The following is a 17,536-nucleotide window of genomic DNA, read 5'->3' as shown; positions in this document are numbered from 1 at the left end:
AGGGTTTGCCGCATTGTTTTGCAAGTAAATGTATTTTCACCTTGTTTGAAAGGTGTCATCAAACAGGCTATGAAGTGGGACACACAATTCCGATTTCCCCGGGCTGACATCCAAACATGATATTAAAAGTGAATTGATATGCCATATCGGCCAGATTGGTAGTGTGATGCAAGCCTGGTTATTTAACCCTTGTCATCTGACCGCCTCTATATTGACACTTGCACATTACATGCAAATTATATCATTGACGGACACATAGATGTACGCTCACTGACTCAGCATATCGCTTGATTGATAACACTGTCGCGAGGCAGTTATATCATGATTATCAACATTGTATCATTTCCAACTCGCATACCTACATTTCTATACAGATCTTTATTTACTTATCGAATGCTGACATGCTCTATACATGACCTCGAGACTGTTGCAAGAAATAATGTGTAAACATTGTGCACCATACATTGTTTGCCTATGTTACACTGTAATGGGTTTTCGCGACATGTTAAACATTTGAAACAATTATTTGTTAAGCGAACTGAATAATGTGAAACTTCCTGATGACTGGACTTTAAGCTCGTCACGCTAAAGGCCGGGTTCGATTCCCCACATGGTTACAATATGTGAAGCCCATTACTGGTGTCCCTCGCCGTGATGTTTGCGATACATGTAGTCTCACCTTAGGCAAGTGAGTTTGTTCAAACTTGCATTACCCAGAGTGTCAGAAGGGCTGTGCTCCCGGTTGAGAACCCGGGAACTCTCCTGATCTGCGCGAAGCCATCAGGAGGTACCAAACCAAGGACAGCGAGAACAAAGGGAGCCTGACGACAGTGTACTTGGGATACAAGCGAGACATTTCAAAGGCGAGGTCCGCATATTTAGCATGCTTTTCCTGAATCTTGTCAATCACGTTGCTGTCAATAGGAACAGAAAATTCAAAAAAGATAAATAAATTGATCCTTTATCAAAAAGGACAAGAACAGGTTTGTTGGCTGGAATATGGACCTATTCCTAAGTGTGAAAGCATCATTTTCCATGACACCCTGGACATGTTCAGTGTCGTACCATGGATGGACCTCGGAGTCAAAGCCACAGGCATGGCGGAGACTGTAGCAGCCGTACCATCATGTCTTTTAAGATATGCTGTTTGTGCCAAAGAAGGGCATCCACTGACAATGTGTTGGACAGTCTCTGAAAATTCATTGCAAAGTCGACATTTCATGTTGATGTTTTCTTTAAGAATCACATTTAGGCGATTGCGAGTGGGAAGTGACTGGTCCTGGTCTTGATCAGTTTCACATTTAAGACTCAGCCGACTTCATCCAGGCGAAGGAGTCGGTGGGATTCCTATTCTGTTCCACACACTGCATGCATGTGCACACGATGCAGTAGAATCTCAACAAATGACCGACTCTGGGCAGACTTGGTGAAGGACTTCACCTGGTTTACTCCCATCGCTGTACCGTTCAGCAGTACATCGCCATCAACATCAAATTTCAGATTCTGTCCAACAACCTTGGGACGCTTAAAATAGCTGTGGAAACCTTGCTTTCATCATGGGTCTTGACATGCATCATCAGATGATCATCCGATAAATATATATGTGCAAAAGTACACACTAAAATTCTATCATGAAGAGCCTCCACATTAAATCCCGACTTCCAGAATTGATTGGCATATATAAACGATTGAGAGAGGAACGCGGATGGTGGGCTCTGTTATCAGACATGATCCTACTGGTCAGGCGGTCAAGACTCTGGATGTCTTGTTTTGTCCAATCAACTACTCCAAAGGAATACAAAAGGACTGCCACAGCAAAAGTATTGGTGGCTTTGACCTTGTTTCGAGCATTTAGCTCTGAGCTCCGGATTTCCTGTAAGCGAGATTTATACTCGGCCCGAAGTTTGTCTTAAATCTGGGGATTCTGGAGCTTGTCCTCCAAGATAGGTGTTGGCGTGGTCTTCCACACGCAGCTCAATAACTTCTAGATTGATGCCCATGATGTTGATCACTCGATTGTCTGGCCCGGACTCAACTATAGACTCAACTACAGACCTCCACCATATAGCTGGACTATTGCGGTGTTTAACAACAAACGTCCTAGAATTACAACTGATAAATGCAGAACAAAACAACCATTGTCACTAACAAACACACAAGTATTTTCAAGACTCACTTTGACTTTGACATGAATGTCATGGTGTATGAAATATGCAAAAATAGTAATAAAGAAATTGCTTATAAAAAACATTCAAGAGAAGTCTTGAAGTCTATGAATTAAATCCAGTGAATGGTTCTTGAGGTATCTCGCTGACAAGTTTAACATGCAGGTTCACATGCTGAAATGTTCAAAGTGTCGTCGTGACCTTGAAAATTACGTGAAGGTCACCAAAATCGACAGGGCCCTGCGCCTTTCCTAGATGACGTCAAATATGAAGAAAATCCGTGAATGAATGAGGTATCTTGCGGACAAAGGTAAAACATGAAAGTCCCCTTGTAGCCTTGAAATGAAACCTGACTGGGATCTTTCTCAAACTGTGATGAACCTTAGTACCAAATAAGAAAAGAATTTAGTCAAAGGTTCTTAAGATATTCCAATTCGTACGTACGCACGTACGTACGGAGGAGCCAAATACTATATCCCCGTCTTCGCGCTAAACGCGCGGCGGGGGATAACAATCTATTGTGGGGTCAGCAAATGTCACGCTTGTCCTGTAAATTGACATGAACAACACATAGGTTTAGTCATATTTATTGCCAATACGTCGAACATGTCATATTTAGTGGTTGTACATGTTGCGGTAAAATACTCAAGATTAGATCGTTTTGGCGCTGTAAATACAATAAAGTAACTAAGTGTCAGCACTTAAATCTAAGTAAGGCACATCACAGCACTGCTTAAAAACAATTTATAAACAGGTAGATATACATCTTGCCATTCCTGTTGATGTACTTTCATATACAATTTCAAATATATCAAAAATAGATACAAGTCATGCTGTATTGTTCAATAAGCAACTTGCCCGACTGGCAAAAGAGGAACACCCCAGCGATGTACAAAGGGAGATAACTCAGAGGTAAAATAAATGAACACCCACAAGAGAGAGTGAGAGGAAGACAACTCTTATTTGACTAGAGCCCTTGTTGAAGAACTGCAATTATTATCAATCAATGTAACAAAACACATGCTTTAGGTACAATTTCAAATATATCAAAAATACATATTGGTCATGCTTGGTATAAAGGTATAACCCAAAAATACAGCATAATATAATCCATAAACACTTTCTGCATGCATTATAAGTTAAGTGTGTTTTTGTATGAAATATTGCGTCAACATGGCATCTGGTTACACTACACAATGGACTAGAGAGCATTCCCGTTACTGAAACATGAATACACCACTATCCACATAATAATATTGATTCCCTATAACCTAATTATGCTTTCACCTGACAGAAGACTTGATGACGTATTGAATCAATAACATGTCTGAGACTATCTTCATCGTGGGGTAGCCTATTTGGTTAAAGCTTTCACTTGTCACACCAAGACCCAGGTTTTACCCACATGGGCACAATGTGTGAAGTCCATTTCTGGTGCCCCCCACCGTGATATTGCTGGAATAGTGCTAAAAGCCGCGTAAAACAACACTCACTTACTCACTGAGACTATCCAACAACAGATGGTTCTCTAAAAACAAACTGTTTTTATGGTAACAATCCATTTCCAATACAATATATCATAAACTCATGTAGGTTCATCAAACAAGCATTACTGCTTGACTGGCTTCAACAATCCCATCTATTGACTAGGGAGAATTAAGTGAAATATGTCTACAGCATTGTCTACATCAATACTAGTAATAAATAATCTAGATATATTTTAACAGCTGCTGAATATCTAATTTGTGCTATCACCAGAAAGAAGACTTGATGGATTTTTAATCAATTAACTTGACAGAGACTATCCCACAACAGATGATTCTCTTAATCTCTTTGACATGTTACATTTACATGCATGCTGCCAATCAATTACATTTGGCCAAGCATCAGTAACTATGTGACAATATCATAATAGTCTGTCATGGAAGCTTGTGACATAACATCTTGACATGACATAACATATTAATAATATCTGGATCAATTATTTAAGTGAATTAAGTAAATGGTTAAGTGTAATTTCTTCAAGAATACTGAATACCACTTAACACCCTATATTATCACCATGATGATATTCTGAGACCATGAATGAGAATACTGACAAGCTAGATATAAAAATACAAATCACCTGAAACATGCATATGTGCTCCCCTTTCGTTAAAAATCTATAATATACCATGATATAAGCATACGTATGTGAGCATTAAAATAATTTAAAAGGTATGTCTATATAAGTGTATATAATTGATGACACCCTTGCTCCCAACATCAAATTATAAGCAATAAATATCTCATAAACTACCCTCATATCAAACAACTGAGAAGCAGCTAATATATCCATTAAATAATATTTACCAACTGTGGCAGTAATATCTGAAGAATCTTCAAATTTCTATACGAATTCTAAAAGATTGACCCACAAACCAAAGATGACCCAAGCTACTATCCAAAGGATTGTGTGATCAACGAAAGATGACTCAAGCTATATTCCAAAGGAATCAACGAAACATTACCCAAGCTACATTCCATAGGAATGAGCAATCAACTAAAGGTGACCCAAGCTACATTCCATAGAAATGAGCAATCAACTAAAGGTGACCCAAGCTACATTCCTTAGAAATGAGCAATCAACTAAAGGTGACCCAAGCTACATTCCTTAGAAATGAGCAATCAACTAAAGATGACCCAAGCTACATTCCTTAGAAATGAGCAATCAACTAAAGATGACCCAAGCATTCCTTAGAAATGAGCAATCAACTAAAGATGACCCAAGCTACATTCCTTAGAAATGAGCAATCAACTAAAGATGACCCAAGCTACATTCTTTAGAAATGAGCAATCAACTAAAGGTGACCCAAGCTACATTCCTTAGAAATGAACGAAAGATGATTAAGAGCAATCAACTAAAGGTGACCCAAGCTACATTCCTTAGAAATGAACAATCAACTAAAGGTGACCCAAGCTACATTCCTTAGAAATGAGCAATCAACTAAAGGTGACCCAAGCTACATTCCTTAGAAATGAGCAATCAACTAAAGGTGACCCAAGCTACATTCCTTAGAAAAGAGCAATCAACGAAAGATGACCCAAGCTACATTCCTTAGAAAAGAGCAATCAACTAAAGGTGACCCAAGCTACATTCCTTAGAAATGAGCAATCAACTAAAGGTGACCCAAGCTACATTCCTTAGAAATGAGCAATCAACTAAAGATGACCCAAGCTACATTCTAAAGGATTGATCTACCAATCAAAAGACGTTGCACTGAGCAGCCAGATGAAAAAAGATCCCAGTTACATTCAATATATCAGGCAAATAAAGTTGACTTATCTTCCAAAATAACTGCAGGCTTCGTCTAAAGATCTGATCTTCAAAGCTAATTCCAACAATATTTCCAAGACTTATCAAGTCACAAAGGGGCTTTCAGCGTTAATTAAGGTTGTCTTGTCAGTTAACCAATATTATAGTTTATTCCGGGATGTTAACCCAAATCAGAGACAACCTAAACCACCTTCTCTGCTGTAGAGTTAGTTCTGTTTACTCCCACGGCCCCCACACTCCTCCATGTAGTTTGGGGTCACACTTGGGGTCAGGATCTGGGTACATGGGGGGTACTGCTGTTTTCTGGTAGTACTCTAGTCGGTCCAGAAGCTTCTTAACAATGCCTGGTTGTGATGCTGACAAGTCATTGTGTTCATTTGGGTCCTTTGCGATGTCAAATAGCCAAAGGTTCTTCGCCTTCTCATCTTTGTCCACAACCGTCTCCTTACTGAGATGTGGCGGCGGAATCCAGCTGCCGTTTCCTGAGGATGGAGGAAGACTGTGTGAGCAAAGACATGGAAGTTGTAATAAGACATGTAGTGAAACAAGGACTTCTGTATAAAAGTTCCTTTATTCAGAACCACGAGCATGGTAGCCATTACACAGGAGCCAAGGGAGATCACTCTACTGGCATACATTGATGCTACTTGTTGAGACTAATATAAATGCTTATAGTGAAGCTTTGTTAGTTATTATCAGGTACAGGTACATTTCATCACAGAAGTCATACGTAATCTTTTATTTCATCAGCTTTAAAAGCGATGGAACTGTCTTCCCGAGAAAGTAAGAAAGTTTATGGATTACAACTTCTTTATTATATATGATGCGACGTTTCGGTATGGATTTTATACCGTTGTCAAGCAAAGAGTGAAGTACTACACAGAACAGACTTATATACATGAACAGGGATTAAGTAATAACAACATGTAGGACTGAATATTACTTAATCCCTGTTCATGTATATAAGTCTGTTCTGTGCTGTAGTACTTCACTCTTGCTTGACAACGGTATAAGAATCCATACCGAAACGTCGCATCATATATAATAAAGAAGTTGTTATCCATAAACTTTCTTACTTTCTTATTAGTCACCAACTTCTAAATGCCAATCAAACAGATTGTCTTCCCGAGGTAAGGGAGGTAACTGTCTACATACGTCCAGTTTCCATCCTTGTTAAACTAGCCTGGAACTTCACACCGCAATCATAGCCCTACCAGTGGCTATTATAACTTATGTGCCTTCTATATCCCTCTTGGCCAATCAGATTCCTTGCTTCATATTACTTCCCAAAGTAAATAAAATGGTGGCACTGCTCAAAACAATATGTTCATTAATCAGTATTGTAATAAAACGTGTCCTACCGCACAAAGAACATTAATTTACTACAGCACCTTGATTAAAATCATGTGTACCCCTTTGACAACTGAAAATCTTAGACAACTGAAAAACTTATCCAAATTTATAAACGTTATCTTAAAAATGTTGCTGATTATGTCCATCAACACTTTTCGTTTAATATATTATAATCATGTATGTATCTACAGTTCTTATATACTCTATATCAATAATCGACTAATATACATGTAATGGCCATCTTGTGTCTTGTGTGAATCATATGTTAATATATATATATATATATATATATATGTGTGTGTGTATGTATGTGTGTATGTGTGTATGTGTGTATGTATGTATGTATGTATGTATGTATGTATGTATGTATGTATGTATGTATGTATGTATGTATGTATGTATGTATGTATGTATGTATGTATGTATGTATGTATGTATGTATGTATGTATGTATGTATGCTCAAGTACCACCGTTGGCGGCGTTAATAAGTGAATACAAATGATGCTGATGACAAGTGTCAAACAAAACAAGTACTAAAATCTGTACTTTACTGAGAAACTGTAATACCAAATAAAATATATGTTACACCTGACCACTTTCTAAATGGCATTGTGTATTCCTAGTCTGACACCTCTCACCAGCTACAGCATAACTGAGTGAGTGAGTTTAGTTTTACGTGCCTTTTAGCAATATTCCAGTAATATCACAGCAGGAGACAGCAGAAATGCGCTTCACACATTGTGCCCATATGGGGAATCGAACCCGGGTGTTCGGCGTGACGAGCAAACACCTTAACCACTAAGCTACCCTACCACCCTACAGTATTAAGCAGTGAGAGTCCACAAACCTGGATTTCCTGTGATGAGCTTCCAGTCTCCAACGCGTATAGCTGCTCTGATCCGCGTGTCGAAGGTGTTGTTAAAAAGCTTAGCTCCCTTGGGATGTGTCAAGATGTCAATGTTGTGTAGGATCTCTTTCCTCGGACTGGCTCCACCTTCACTGGAACAATGGCAAATTAATGTAAGACTTTCCCTTGTTGTGTAAGAAAGTAAACATTGCTGTCATTGTGACATATGCTACTAGAGATTTGAGACCTCCTTGTTCCAATTCTCAGCAAAAGGTTTCAAATGCATACTCCAAAGGCAGTAAATATATACTGACATATTATATGTCAAAATTCAACACAGAAATATAAATTGAAATCATTTGAAAACAAAACAAATTCTCAACACTTCTCAAAATTCAAAGAACTATTTGCCTTTTGAGTGAATGTCAATATGAGAACTAAGAAATATTTGAAATACACAATGCCATTTTAGAAAGTGGTCAAATGTAACATATGCTATATTAGGGATTACACTTTCTTAGTAAAGTACAGATTCTAGTACTTTTTGGGTTGATTCCCAGCCGGGATTCGAACCCACACTCTCAGAGTGAGGCACCTAATCGCCAGCACAAAAAGTCAGACGCCTAGACCACTCAACCACCGCGGCTTCCACTCCGGAGAATCCCGGATGGGACTCAACCCAAAAAGTACTAGAATCTGTACTTTACTAAGAAAGTGTAATCCCTAATATAACATATGTTATAAGAAATATTTGTACTACGAAGCAAATCAAAATGGCGCCCCGATCAGTCCTTAATTTCAGGAGCTCTGAGGCAATTTAGACTTGCCAAATGATTTTAAACTTGAATAGGTCTCCTATTTAATTTATTCTCGTGGGTGTGGGAAACAGGCTTCCTCTATGCATTATTTTCATCATATACTCAACTGATATTGAGGATGATTATGATATGGATATTTTATGTGTGCTTTCCGACATTAGGTGTATTTCACATAATTTTCAAACTCTGCATAAATACTAGCATACCTGATGGTCTTCCATTGGTCAAATCCATCCAGAGGCTTTGTTCCATTGGTGTTCCCGCCAGCCACACCCACCAATGTTGGGAACCAATCAGAGACATGGATCAGTTGATTATTGACAGTTCCTTTGTTCTTCAGCATATCACCATACACAAAGCCCACACCATGGAATCCCCCTTCCCATAACGACGCCTTCCACCCCCTCAGTGGCCAGTTGTTTCCCCCTGCGTAGATCAGACCACCATTGTCTGAAAAACAAGTACTTTGTTAGGCAGCTTATGAATGATTACAAAACCCTACCACATCCTGAGATAAAATACTTCCAGTTTTCAAGCTAAAATAGACCTCTGAAGATTTAGGTTAGAACTGGTTTTCAGCAACCTATGCTTGTCATAAGAGGCGAGTAACAGGATCAGGTGGTTGGTTGACACCCAACTGTGATGATTGATGTTCATGATGTTGATTACTAGATTGTCTGGTCCAGACTCAATTATTTACAGACCTACGTGATAGAGCTGGAATATTGCTGTGTGCGGCATTAAACAACAAACAAATACTACAATCAAGCTAACATATAGCCTGTAAACATGTAGACCTTTTTACAGCTAATCTTACAAACCTTACATACAATCTAAGCTAGGCTGTGGTTTAAACAATACACTCAAAATTTAAAACGTCAATGCCAGAGAATAACCAACCTCAATTATCTGCAAAAACAGATTCCACTGGTGCCTCAGTCAAAATAGCAGAGAAGATTATATGAGTGGAGACAGATATACCTAGACCTACTCAGAGGCTGACACCATGCAGTCCTAACTCTCTTGTAAATGAGAGTTTCAATAAAAAAATATTTTATCCAAAACCATGAAGATCCGGATAAGAATCGATCTGCAGCAACCCATGCTTGTCGCGAGTGGCTCCTAACAAGACTGGGTGGTCAGGCTTTCTGACATGGTTGACACATGTCATCGTAACCCAATTGCGTAGATTGATGCTCTCAATGTCAATCACTGGACTGTCTGGTCCAGAATCGATTATATACAGACTGCCGTCATATAGCTGGAATATTGCCCCAGATAGCATTCGGACGTTGGCCCAACGTTGGCAATGCTGGCAAAACCATTGCCAACGTTGGGCAAACGTCTGAATGCTATCTGGGACAGAGTGTGGCGATAAAACATAACCAAATATCTTTTATCCACTTTGGTCTGACAGTCATAACTGTGGGGGGATTTGACTCAAATAAAACATTACTTACCTGTGGAAAAGACAATGAGAGTATTCTCAAGCTGGCCAGTAGCACTGAGAGCTGCAGTGATGTTTCCGATCCCCTCATCCATACATGCAGTCATGCCTTGAAGTTATGTAAATCAAGTAATATTGTTGAATATGGGCATGGGAATGGTGGACCACGTGGAAATAAATAAACTTGGATGTCCTATTGTTAGATACTCCTCATATTGTTGACTATGAAGCATTGAGAAATCACCAAAACTTGTGCACCCTTGGGGCATCTTTTTTAAAACAATAAATGCAACAAAACCCTTTCCCCGATTGAATCATGAACACGTGTTTATGAATCTACATAAATAGCGACACCGGGTGTTTGCTATAATTTAAAACACCGGGTGCTACCACTAAAGTTTTAATAGCAACATTCCTGAATATTTTTGAAATTCACAAGTAACAATCCTTTGATGCAGGGCGAAATGTTACAAAACATGCACCGGTGCAAAACGGATGTATGAACTAAGGTCAAAATTTGTGTCTCTCTTTGCATTACTTGTCCACACAACACTGATACATGAACACACACAACATTTGAGTCATGTTTTACGGCGCTTTTAGCAATATTCGAGCAAATAAGCCATTACGGCTTGTTTACCAATCCTAGTTCAATTTATTTTGAATAAAATATGTTTACACTATATTCGAGCAATGTTCCAAAACCTGGTTTCACACCACTACCATTTGAACAATTCCCAACATCTAACACCTGTAAACTATGTTACACGTGTTTAGTCATGGTTTGGGGGCTTGATGTCATCAAACTGTGGCTGCTTCAAAATTATGAACACATATTCCTCTTACATTTCAAAGCAAACGATCTGAGAGGCCCTAGCTGCAAACAGAACTGTGTTTCAGCTTTGATCAATTTATATGAACAGGGGCGGATACAGCTTTTGAGAAAGTGTGTGTGTGTGTGTGTGTGTGTGTGTGTGTGTGTGTGCGTGCGTGCGTGTGCGCACTATTGGGAAAAGGGAGGGTGCACACTTCATTTTCACCAGAGTTTCAATGGTCATTTAATAAACTTCCAGTACAAAAGGGGGGTGCGCACCCCTGCACCCCCCTCTGGATCCGCCTATGATGAACATTGGTCACCTTGTCTTATTTGGTGGACCTAGGTATTCAAGTGCAAGTTCAGTCAAGTTCCTCAAGTCAAGAGATGAGAAACAGAACTAAATATGGAGCTTCTAAATGGCATTTAATCTACAGATAGACAACCTAACAATCTAAAACACAGAAGGTTTATCTTGCAGTTGGGGTCTCTACTCATCACAAATCATATGTTTACAGGGATGCTAAACTTGTCTACTGTCACGGTTTAAGAGGATCACCATATATTCCATAATAAGATACAATTGTTAAAACATCTGACTGAGGTGTCATTGCTGATTGTAATACAAAACAATCAAAACATACTGCACGAGGACAGAGCTTCTCGTCTTCAAATAAAGCAGTAACTATCGACCAGTTCGACCAGAAGTACTGAGAAAGAGAACAACGTAAACTGTATATTTAGTTAGACATAAACCAAAAGATACGTTTGTTCAACAAACACTGGTTACACAGGGCTACAAAACAGCAAACTGTTCAATATTTTGTCAGACCAAATCTTTTCCTAATGGTGAAGCATACTGCCGATCAAGGAAAGTTAGACAATTACAAGTCATGATATAGCAGACATATTGGTAAAAACAGATTAGAACCCATGTCACTCTGTGTGAGAAGAAACAGGCCATACACTGGACTACCTACTGAATATGTCAGGTTTAACAGTGACCATATTACCGGCAAAAGTGCGCCTGTGCAAGTCCTTTATGTGGATGTACGGATTCAAATATTTCCCTGGGACCTGCAGAGGTGAGTGCGTAGACTGATAAGCCAGGTACAGGAAAAATGGCTGCGAAGATAAAACAAAACATGCATGATGAGCCGAAAAGAAAAAATACCACTGTCAAAGTGTCAAAGCACAAGCTACAAGCCTATTTCAGCTACATAGCGACAAGACCAAGTCACACATGTGTACAAGTCCATTATATACACAAAGTCACACTTGAAAGCAATTTCTAAAAACCCATTTCAACATTGCAATATTGATTACAATATAAAAGTTAAAACATGAGCTATAACAATTTAATACCTACGAGGGCGAAAATATCGGGGTTCATATTTTCAATACGATGTCCTAGGGAAACATATCACTTTGTCATGGTGATGTAACATCATGAACAGTGCTATGACGTCACATTTCTTCTATGACGTTGCGTGCTACATGCGGCGACGGCGGGTAGCCAACCTGTTTGAAAGTAGATATGGGTTTATTTAGAACATTATATTCATGACCATATCATACTATGTTTATGACGCTCGCTCTCGCTCGAAATACCACCATTTAGGCACCCGTGTCGTAAACATAGTATGACATGGGCACTCATATAATATCCATTATATCATTTATGTTTTATGGCTGTTGTACCACATTTGATGGCCATCCTCTAAACAGTCTTCGAGGATGACACTTGCTCTGCAACATCGTACGCATGTCCTTGGTGATTTCTCACGTCAAGAGGCGGCAGCGACTCTACCTTGGACCACCAGAAGTCCAGATCTCAATCCCACAGAGCATGTTTGGGACATTATGAGATCCTCCAATACAAAATCCTGATGTATTAGAACATACCATCCATGAAGAATAGAACGTAACATCAAATTAAATGTCTGATACAGTCAATGAGGAGGGTCAGGGATATTAACACCTATGTGATCTTTTGAGGATTGGAAATCCAAATCTTGAAGATGACCACACTTGTTGAAGTCATACGACTGTCGCCGACACCCTTCTATTTCCCTTTTATTTCACCAAAAGGCTGCTTCTCCACTACCTATACGTAGAGAGTTGTACGTGCCACCAGTATTTGGCTACCCGCCAAATCACGTGCGTTCCATGCCTGTGACGTGTGACATTTTCATGTCACCATCCGACCAAGTTGGACGTGCAACATCTTTCTCATGTTGTAATCTTCGTATTTCACTGGCAATAAACTGGTTTATATCGTAAGCGACGCTCCCCGTCTCATCATTCATTTTCCTTGGGACATCTCAAGACCTGAACCCGTGACACGACATTGCACTACAAAATGAGTCAATTGTTTTCCATGTTTCTTTCTATAAATGGTTCTGTCCCATTATGACCACGCCCCAGTATGACTACATCCCAACTTGACTACGGTAGAAATACACATCCTTATTAGGTACCATATGCCCTAATGGACTGGCCCAACTAGTGACTATATTTGGTTTCATGACTGCATTGAGTAGTATATGTTTATCCTAGAATCACGATAATCTGTTCATCGCGTAAAAAGTTATGTGGGTGATGATCCTTCTAAGCAACAATTAACTTATTATTGTGTAAACATACTTTCATGTATAAAACTAATGTCTACAAACAGTAAGTGGATAGTAGTGCGGAGAAGTAGGAAGTTAGGTATCTTAGCTTCACAATTTTATTTCACTTTAAAACTTTACTATAAAATTTCCTGGCACAACTATGGCCAGTGTTCAGAGAGCAGAGTTTGTCATATCTAAACTGGCGGACAATGTCACCACACAGAGACTGTTGCATTAGTTACAAGATGTGGTCCTGTGCATAGAGCTCAGGTCAGAGATCAGTTGAAGTTAAGCAACGCTGAGCACGGAGAGTCCATGGATGGGTGACCGTATTTGGCAGCTCGACTCCTGGGAGTTTCAAGGACTTCTGTCCTGCCCCACAACGAAGAACATGTGAAATATGTGGTCTCACCTTCGGCAAGTGAGTTTGTTCAAAATTTGCATCTGTTCAACCAGCATAAAATGGGTACCTGGTATGATACGATGGTAGTCTGAATTTGAACTTTGAGCGCCTGACAGGCGAGAGGTTTTATTTTCCACTATTATTAATATTAGGTTTTACAGATTAAAGATAGTATGCAGCAGAGAGGGTTCGGGTGATCCTGGCACAGTCAGGCTGGTAAGGCTCATCATCAGCTCAGGGCCCTTGCCCCCTCTACACGCAGCCCAGACAGCGAATGGGACTTCTCCCAGGAAACGCTGCCTAGTCGAACCCACCAAGAACTTTCCGGAGAATATGAAGGCTCCCCAACACTGCAGCCTTCTGCATTACCCAGAGTGTCAGAAGGGCTGTGCTCCCGGTGGAGAACCCAGGCACTCTCCTGATCTGCGCCAAGAGATCAGGAGGTACCAAACCAAGGGCACCGAGAACAATGGGGAGCCTGACGACAGTGTACTTGGGATGCAAGCGAGACATTTCAAAGGCGAGGTCCGCATATTTATCATGCTTTTCCTTTAATCTTGCCAATCACATTGGTGTCAAAAGGGACAGAAAATTCAATGATATAAATAAATTCATTGGCTTTATCAAAAAGGACAAGATCAGGTTTGTTAGCTGGAATTCTTCTGAGGCTGTATATGGGCCTATTCCACAGAAGTTTGAAAGCATCATTTTCCATGACGCCCTGGACATGTTCAGGGTCGTACCATGGATGGACCTCGGAGTCAAAGCCACAGGCATGTCGGAGACGGTAGTAAAAGCAACGAGCCATGCCATCATGTCGTTTAAGATATGCTGTTTGTGCCAAGGAAGGGCATCCACTGACAAGGTGTTGGGCAGTCTCTGTAAATTCATTGCAAAGTCGACATTTCATGTTAATATTCTCTTTAAGAATCACATTTAGGCGATTACGAGTGGGAAGTGACTGGTCCTGAGCAGCAAAAGGAAGCCCTCAGTTTCACATTTAAGACCAGCCGACTTCATCCAGGCGAAGGAGTCGGTGGGATTGCTATTCTGTTCAACACACTGCATGTACACACGATGCAATGGCTTCTCAGAAAGCTTCTCCACAAAAGACCGACTCTGGGCAGACTTGGTAAAGGACTTCACCTGGTTTACTCCCATCGCTGTACCGTCCAGCAGTACATCGCCATCAACAAAATCAACCTCAAATTTCAGATTCTGTCCAACAACCTTGGCACGCTTAAAATAGCTGTGGAATTCCTTGCTTTCATCATGAGTCTTCACATGCATCACCAGAGGATCATCCGATAAATAAATATGTGCAAAAGTACACAATAAAATTCTGTCATGAAGAGCCTCCACATTAATCAAACCCCGACCTCCAGAATTGATTGGCATGTATAAACGGTTAAGAGAGGAACGAGGGTGGTGGGCTCTGTTATCAGACATGATCCTTCTGGTCAGACGGTCAAGACTCTGGATGTCATTGTTTTGTCCAATCAACTACTCCAAAGGAATAGGAGAGGACTGGCACAGCAAAAGTATTGGTGGCTTTGACCTTGATTGGGTGGTTGGCTTGGTTAACAGGCCATCACATTCATATTGTGTTGATGCTCATGATGTCAATCACCGGTTTGTCTGGTCCACACCTCGACTATTTCCACACTTACACGATACAGCTGAAATATTGCTGAGCGCCACATTTAACAACAAACAAACAGTTGACATCTTTCCTCACCATAGTATGAATCAAATCCCCGATTGGTAGGCAGGTAGTCATCCTTGTAGAAACTCAGATGCCATTTGCCGACAGCGTGGGTGGAGTAGCCGGCCTGTTTGATCTTGTCTGCTACTGTGGGCTATCCAGGGGAGGCCATTGGGTTGAGAGCCCCAGATGATGCCATGTTGTAAACCAGTGTGAATCTGAAAACAGACAAAACAGATGGTCAGGCTCACTAACACTTGGTTGACACGACTGCATATCCCAGTTGTGTAGATCAATGTTCATGACGTTGATCACTGGATTGTCTGGTCCAGACTTTGTTCAGTGCATGCGGCGTTAAATAAGAAAGAAACAGCACAGTGTTTTACCAACAAAACATAAAGAAACTGTAATACACCTGAAATAGGATTTGAACCCCAAATTACAATGTTATTAAAACAATCTTACTGGCCTGAAAATATTTCCTGAAACACTGCAACCTTTTAAGGTCCAAATCACAACCTTGATACCTTCATCAAACCAGGGCTACTCTCTACAACACGTTATATAGTCACCCTGATCAAACATATCAAGTACCAATCCTTTTTTCGTTTCCTTTTATCCTCTTCAGTATTTCATATGAACACAATAATCAAGAAATCAGGTAGATTAAATCCACTGTACTTCCCCTGAAGTGAGTTGTACAGTGAAATTATGGAAGCTAATTAATTGGAAACAAGCATGTTTGTAACATCCAGCTGATAATTCTGTTCAGACAATGAAAACAATCCATGTACAGACATTCGTGTCTGAACGTCTTCATGCAGTTAGTCAGTCACTCAGTTCTGATTCAAACAACAAGTGTGTGTGTGTGTGTGTGTGTGCGTGTGTGTGTGCGTGTGTGTGTGCGTGTGTGTGTGCGTGTGTGTGTGTGTGTGTGTGTGTGTGTGTGTGTGTGTGTGTGTGTGTGTGTGTGTGTGTGTGTGTGTGTGTGTGTGTGTGTGTGTGTGTGTGTGTGTGTGTGTGATATTTTGGGAGAAGCATGCACAATATGAATGACCCCTCTAAATTTTATGTACAAAGTAAGTGACACACCCTACCTGTATACAAAACTCAATTCAGGGCGCACCTAATTTATCAGCAAATGTTTTTTAATATTGTTATGTACAAAATTGCGCACGCACGCACGCACGCACGCACACACACACACACACACACACACACACCGTACATGTGTACAAAATTATTGGTGACCCCTACCTCCCACCCCACACATGTTCCTGGGTTATCGTCTGCACACTTTATAACCAGTAAGGGTATGACTGACTCACCTGGTACCTCCCTGACATGAACTGGGACCGTGTCGGGGTGCAGATAGGCTGGACATAGTAGTTTTCCAGCTTCACCCCAGCTGCTGCTAACTTGTCAAGATTTGGTGTTTTTATCTCCGACTTGTGATACCCGATATCATGAAATCCGTAATCGTCAGCGAGGATGAAAATAATGTTCGGGCGATTTGACTTCGCTGACAAAACAGTGCAACATGCACATAATAACAAGAACTCTGCAAGATGCATGGCTGTCACGAAACTGTTCAAGATCCAGATGTGTCGAACGCCTACATTCAGCTAGATCAGTCTTTCGGTGCAGTTCACTTGTGATCATGTGACAATGTTTGATCATGTGACTTGTGCAAACTCCTCAACAGTGCTACTACCAATGTACTGTGTAATGAGTATGGCAACCGCGGGACTACTGTGAGCGTTGTGCGTTGCTTCATTGTGTTTTTGTTGTTTTGTTGTTTACTGCACTCAGCAATATTCCAGCTAATAGCCTATATGGCAGCGGTCCGTCTGTCTAACGTCATAGTTAAGAGTGGGGACGGGTCATCATGTCAAGAAATGGCAACCATGTTCTCTGAAACAAAGAGGTACAAATATACATGTTTGAGATCACGTGCGCTTATTTGGTGGGTGTTCTAAGGTTGGGCCATTTAGGCCAGGAGTCAACCAGGTCTCCGAGAGCCTATCAGTTGTGTCATCTATGGCAAGTTTG

The 17,536-nt window shown here is 40.4% G+C and overlaps 1 pseudogene; it reads right to left on the bottom strand.

The window, feature by feature from the left end:
* Window positions 1-5,066: 5,066 nt before the first annotated feature.
* On the bottom strand, window positions 5,067-17,081 carry LOC124287865 (annotated as a pseudogene).
* Window positions 17,082-17,536: the final 455 nt, after the last annotated feature.

The sequence above is a fragment of the Haliotis rubra genome, unplaced genomic scaffold (genome assembly GCF_003918875.1).
Source record: "Haliotis rubra isolate DU_JTF1 unplaced genomic scaffold, ASM391887v1 Scf407, whole genome shotgun sequence".
In the NCBI taxonomy this organism is placed as follows: domain Eukaryota; kingdom Metazoa; phylum Mollusca; class Gastropoda; order Lepetellida; family Haliotidae; genus Haliotis; species Haliotis rubra.
Note: the sequence above shows the minus strand (reverse complement) of the source record. Positions and strands in the feature narration are given on the sequence as shown.